At 45.4% G+C, this 6,722-nt stretch overlaps 1 long non-coding RNA gene across 1 annotated transcript; it reads left to right on the top strand.

The window, feature by feature from the left end:
- The first annotated feature begins 233 nt into the window (after positions 1-233).
- On the top strand, positions 234-6,495 carry LOC149452006 (uncharacterized). Its single transcript, XR_016314965.1, has 3 exons — positions 234-298; positions 2,181-2,283; positions 3,184-6,495. It is a non-coding gene; the product is annotated as an uncharacterized LOC149452006 (long non-coding RNA).
- The last annotated feature ends 227 nt before the right edge of the window (positions 6,496-6,722 follow it).

Here is a 6,722-nt window from a genome sequence, read left to right as displayed (position 1 = left end):
CCTTCTATAGGGTTGTGTCATTATGCAGACAGCAAAAAGGACCATCCTTGCTGGAGAAAAAGAATTCATGATGTCATCAGACTAAAGTGTGTGTTTGTTTATATAGACAGATAGATATTCTTTTTTTTAAGTGTTAGGAAAGCCCAAGACATGGGGGAGGGAACGGTGGGGGAAGGGGGTAAAAGTGGGTTTAAAAGCTATTGTTCTGCTTAAACTGAACATACATGTTTTTCTTGTGTTTCAGATATGGTCATTCTTCATTCACGGTGTGAATTTTGTACTGGCTCCCATTTTCAAGGTGAGAAATGAAGTTTATTCAATTGAGTTTTTTTGTTTAACTGTTTTAAATGATTTGCAATCCTTAGCAGTGATTCCCTGTTCTGATGCTGTTTTTAGTACATTAAGGATCTGAAACTTTCCGGGGTAATGAGTTTACATATATTCCCCGCAGAAGCTATAGAATAGGGAAGTGTGTTTGCTGGATGTAATAATGTACAAAATATTAAAAAATGCACCGTTTACATTCAGATCCCAAAATGGTGAACTTGTCTTGTGCTGTGTCTCCTACAATGGGAATACACTGTGGGTAATTTATCTTGTGCTGAGTCTCTTACAATAGGGACACACAATGTTGAAATTACCGTGTGCTGAGTCAATTCATCTTGTACTAAGTCTCTTACAATGGAAACACATAATGGTGAACTTGTCTTGTGCTGGGTCTCTTACAATGGGAGCACACGATGGTGAACTTGTCTTGTGCTGGGTCTCTTACAATGGGAGCACACGATGGTGAACTTGTCTTGTGCTGGGTCTCTTACAATGGGAGCAAACAATGGTGAACTTGTCTTGTGCTGGGTCTCTTACAATGGGAGCACACGATGGTGAACTTGTCTTGTGCTGGGTCTCTTACAATGGGAGCACACGATGGTGAACTTGTCTTGTGCTGGGTCTCTTACAATGGGAGCACAGGATGGTGAACTTGTCTTGTGTTGGGTCTCTTACAATGGGAGCAAACAATGGTGAACTTGTCTTGTGCTGGGTCTCTTACAATGGGAGCACAGGATGGTGAACTTGTCTTGTGCTGGGTCTCTTACAATGGGAGCACAGGATGGTGAACTTGTCTTGTGCTGAGTCTCTTGCAATGGGAGCACACAATAGTAAACTCATCTAGCACTACGTCTCTTACAATGGGAGCACACAGAGGCGGACTGACAACTCATGGGGCCCACTGGCAATAGGGGATCATGGGGCCCCTGTGTCCTTGCCCACACTCAAACCACACCCAAAAAAGCATATGAAAGGTACCACAGAAATCTCATTGGGCCCCCTACTGACCCCGGGCCTCGGGCAGTGCCCGAGCACCCGAATGGTCAGTCCGCCCCTGGGAGCACATAATGGTGAACTCATCCTGTGCTGAGTCTCTTACAATGGGAGCACAGGATGGTGAACTTGTCTTATGCTGAGTCTCTTACAATGGGAGCACACGATGGTGAACTTGTCTTATGCTGAGTCTCTTACAATGGGAGCACACAATGGTGAACTTGTCTTGTGCTGAGTCTCTTACAATGGGAGCACACAATGGTGAACTTGTCTTATGCTGAGTCTCTTACAATGGGAGCACACGATGGTGAACTTGTCTTGTGCTGAGTCTCTTACAATGGGAGCACACGATGGTGAACTTGTCTTATGCTGAGTCTCTTACAATGGGAGCACACGATGGTGAACTTGTCTTATGCTGAGTCTCTTACAATGGGAGCACACGATGGTGAACTTGTCTTGTGCTGAGTCTCTTACAATGGGAGCACACGATGGTGAACTTGTCTTGTGCTGAGTCTTACAATGGGAGCACACGATGGTGAACTTGTCTTGTGCTGAGTCTCTTACAATGGGAGCACACGATGGTGAACTTGTCTTGTGCTGAGTCTCTTACAATGGGAGCACACGATGGTGAACTTGTCTTGTGCTGAGTCTTACAATGGGTGCACACGATGGTGAACTTGTCTTGTGCTGAGTCTCTTACAATGGGAGCACACGATGGTGAACTTGTCTTGTGCTGAGTCTCTTACAATGGGAGCACACGATGGTGAACTTGTCTTGTGCTGAGTCTTACATAGGTTTTTTATGAATATTGTATTGTTATTAATATTGTTGATTATGCTAAGCGAAACATCTGGTGTCAGTTATTTATTTTAGCTGGACAAACCCGAATACTAGACTATGATCCATCGATTGAAATTCAGAAATGACCCTTCCATGGCTTAGAGAAGACATCCCAAACATCAGGTGAGGGACATTCTGTCATTCAGAGTGACCAAGAACTACAGAGTGTGCTAGTCCAACCCAGCAGAGCTCATCTTTTACTGGTCCAGCTTCAGAGAACTCTGAGAATCTCATTGGTTACTCCAAGGTCATATTCTTATAAAATAAGCTCATCAGTCTTCCACCTACCAGAGAGAAGCAGGGTGCCATCTTCATCATCCTTCTCCTTCTCCACTAATATTCTCCTCTCCTCTGGTGCAGAGACAGTATATGTCAGAGCTATATGAATGTATAATGATAATGGGATATGACTGTGTGTGTGTGTGGGGGAGCAATAGAGTGTAAGCTCTTCTGATACAGAGACTAATGTGACTGGCTCACTGCGGTATATGTCAGAGATATATAAATGTATAATAATAGTGTGTGACTGTAGAGGAACATTAGAGTGTAAGCTCCTCTGGTACAGAGACTGATGTGACTGGCTCAATGTTCTCTGTACAGCACTGCGGTATATGTCAGAGCTATATAATGTATAATAATAATAGTGTGTGACTGTGGGAGGCATTAGAGTGTAAGCTCCTCTGGTACAGAGACTGATGTGACTGTGGGGAAGGGGGCATTAGAGTGTAAGCTCCTCTGGTACAGAGACTGATGTGACTGGATCAGTGTTCTCTGTACAGCACTGCGGTATACGTCAGAGCTATATTAACGTCTTTTGTCGTTTTATTACTATTATTACTATTATAATTAATAATACTAACAATAATAATATTAATAATATATTTATAATTATCTGCCCTTTCCTGTTGGAGAAGGTGAGAATTATCTTCCTAGAGGGTAGAGGTAGATTGCAGAGTTTCCAAAAGCTTGGCGTGTCTTGTGATCAAAACAATTTAAGTATTTATTTTATTGTTTTTCCTACAGAAAAAGAAACACACAACAATTTCTTCAGGACTGACAGTAGTGAGTACAGTTATTCCCCTATGAAGTGACAGACAAGGTCGTTTAGAATTGGAGATGAAAAAGCTAAAGTGTGTCCCATCCCCCATAAGCTGTAAACTACCTAGCAGCAGATCTCATCCTTTTTGCATACCTGTCCTACTGAAGCATCCAAGATGACCATATCTTCTGCCTGCCCCTCAGCTCAACCCTGCCCCCATGAACATCATATCCACTTGCACAGCATGATCCTGGTCCTATTCCTTGTGTCCTAGAACTTATCTCTCTTATCAGCATTGAGTAGGAGGAGTCCTGAACACATGGTGTGAATTGTGGTAACAGCCCTCTTATCATCTAATATCACTCCTTGATTCCACTGCAATGGATATGATACATGGACATCACTCAACAATCTTCACATCACTGAGAAATCCAGAGGCCGGTCTTCTTACTATTTAAGTTGCTATTAACATTGGATGGGACATAGGTGTATATACGTATATATATTGAGTGTGAAGCCACATATATCTCTAACAAACTTTCTACTATCAGTGACCCTATGGCCTCTTCCTCTCCCACTCCCTCAACCTACTTGCTATTACTGAAACCTGGCTCCAGGATTCTGACTCTGTCTCCTCAGCTGCACTCTCCCATGATGGCCTCCTCTGGACTCACTCGCCCGGACTCAGTGGACGAAAAGGGGGTTCTTCCTGCCCCTCCGTCTCTTTTCCTCTGCTCTTCTGAACTGCACTGTATTTGTCTCTTTTCTCCTGTTTGTCTGAGGATCGCAGTCATCTACCGGCCTCCGGGACCAGTTTCACGCTTTCTTGATGACTTTTCAGCATGGCTGCCACACTTTCTCTCCTCTGAGGTGCCTGCCACCATCCTCGGTGACTTTAACATCCCAGTTATTGTTATCACCTCAGCCACCTCTCAACTACTCAACCTAACTTCCTATTTTATCCTAACACAATGGACACAATCCACCACCCACTCTAACGGCAACACCCTCGGCCTTGTATTCTCCCACCTATGCACTCCCTGTAACCTCTCTAACACCCCATTTCCTCTCTCTGATCACAACTTTATCAGCTTTGCACTCTCCCTGCCTCCTACTTCCAACCAGCAAACCATTACCTGTAGAAACCTCCACCACCTGAGCCCTGACCTATTTCACTCCGCTACTGAGTGCTTTTATGATAAAATTGCACCCCTGTCCTGCCCAGAGGTGGCCACATCTGCCTACAACAACTATCTATCATCCTCCTTGGATGCTCTTGCTCTTCTCTCTACACGCAGAACCAGGCCTCGCCTGTCACAACCCTGGCAAACAGATGACACCAGAAGTCTCAAGAGATGCAGTCACGCTCTTGAGTGAGCATGGCATAAAACTAAATTCCTCAAAGACTTGTTCAAAACCGTATGAACTGCTACCTCACCGACAACAACCTTCTAGATCCCCGATAGTCCGGCTTCCGCCCACAACATTCCACTGAAACTTCCCTACTAAAACTCACTAAAGACCTACTAACTGCTACCAACGGCCATTACTCCATACTCATACTCCTTGACCTTTCCGCTGCCTTTGACACAGTCGACCACCCGCTCCTCCTCAGTAAACTGCACTCCATTGGCCTCCGTGACTCTGCTCTCTTCTGGTTCTCCTCTTACCTTTCTCAGCGCACTTTCAGTGTCACATATAACTCCTCCTCCTCCGCTCCTCTCCCTCTTTCTGTTGGGGTACCCCAAGGTTCTGCCCTTGGGCCCCTCCTTTTCTCTCTCTACACCTCCTCCCTTGGCCAATTGATAACCTCCCATGGCTTCCAATACCAACTCTACGCTGATGGCACCCATATCTATCTCACCACTCCCAAGCTCACCCCCTCAATCTCCTCACATATCACAAATCTACTAAGCGACATATCAGCATGGATGTCACACCACTACCTTAAACTCAATCTTTCCAAAGCCAAGCTTGTAATATTTCCTCCCCCTCTGATCCCCCAATCATGACTTTACCATGAAGATCAACAGCACAACCATTCCCCTCATGCCAGGGTGCTAGGCATAATCCGAGACTCTGACCTCTGCTTTGGGTCCCACATCCAATCCCTGGCTAAATCCTGCCGCCTCAACCTCTGGAGCATTTCCAAAATTCGCCCCTTTCTGACCAATGACACCACAAAACAACTTATCCACGCCTTGGTTATATCCCACCTTGATTACTGCAACTCCCTCCTCACTGGTCTACCACTACACAGGTTATTTATTCATTTCAGGTACTTATACAGCACCGTCAGCGCTTTAAATATATATTGTACATTCACATCAGTCCCTAACCCTCAAGGGGTGTACAATATAAGGTTCCTAACTCACATTCATATACAAGGGCCAATTTAGACAGGATCCAATTAACCTACCAGCATGTCCTTGGAGTGTGGCAGGAAACCTGAGTACCTGGAGGAAACCCTCACAGGCACAGGGAGAACATGCAAACTCCAGGCAGGAGGTGCCATGGCTGGGATTCGAACCAACAACCTTAGTACTGCCAGGCGGAAGTGCTAACCATTTAGCCACTGTGCTGCCCATGGTTATCCCCCCTTCAGTCTATTATGAATGCTGCTGCTGGACTCATACACCTTACCAACTGACTGCTGCCCCTCTCTGCCAATCCCTCAACTGACCTCTGCTCAGTGCCCTCTCTGCCATTCCCTTCATTGGCTTCCACTAACCCAACGTATAATTCAAAATACTAACCACAGCTTACAAAGCCATCTACAACACTGCCCCTAGCTACCTCACTGACCTCATCCACAGATACCGCCCAAATCGCCCACTCCACTCCTCCCAGGACATCTTCCTCTCTAGCTCCCTCATCACCTCCTCCCATGCTGACCTCAAGGATTTCTGCAGGGCCTCTCCCATCCTCTGGAACTCCCTACCACAATATGTCCGGTCAGCCCCCACCCTGTCTGCCTTTAGGCGAATTTTGAAAACTCACGTATTTAGAGAAACCTACCCCACCTCCACCTAAGAACTGTACTGGAATCACCTCCACCAGATCATCCCCCGCAGCTATCACCTTTAGTATCACCTCCCCCTTCCTTTAGATCGTAAGCTCCACGAGCCGGGCCCTCCTATTCCTTCTGTACTGAAATGTATTGTAATTGTACTGTCTCCCTTATATTTTAAAGCGCTGAGCAAACTGTTGGCGCCATATAAATGCTGTATAATAATAATAATATATGTGCAGGTTTACATTCCAGCTTCATAATAAAATGGATGTCTTCATGTGTATGCAGCTATCCTGTTATTCCTGTGTGGGGAAAGATTTCATTTTTAAGAACAATTGAGTCCCTAGAGCATGCCCCTTACTTGACACACTCACCCTCTGGGCAGTCAAACCTGGAGCATGCCCATTTTGCCAGGAGGTCCCGCTCATAAATATGTAGGAACCACCCATTCAAAGCCATAATACCCACAGTTCATATTCTTTTTAGCTTTACATGCTCAGAAAAGCTGGC

This window comes from Staurois parvus, unplaced genomic scaffold, assembly GCF_062004578.1.
Source record: "Staurois parvus isolate SC_StPar_1 unplaced genomic scaffold, SC_StPar_1.0 ptg000503l, whole genome shotgun sequence".
In the NCBI taxonomy this organism is placed as follows: Eukaryota; Metazoa; Chordata; class Amphibia; order Anura; family Ranidae; genus Staurois; species Staurois parvus.
Note: the sequence above shows the minus strand (reverse complement) of the source record. Positions and strands in the feature narration are given on the sequence as shown.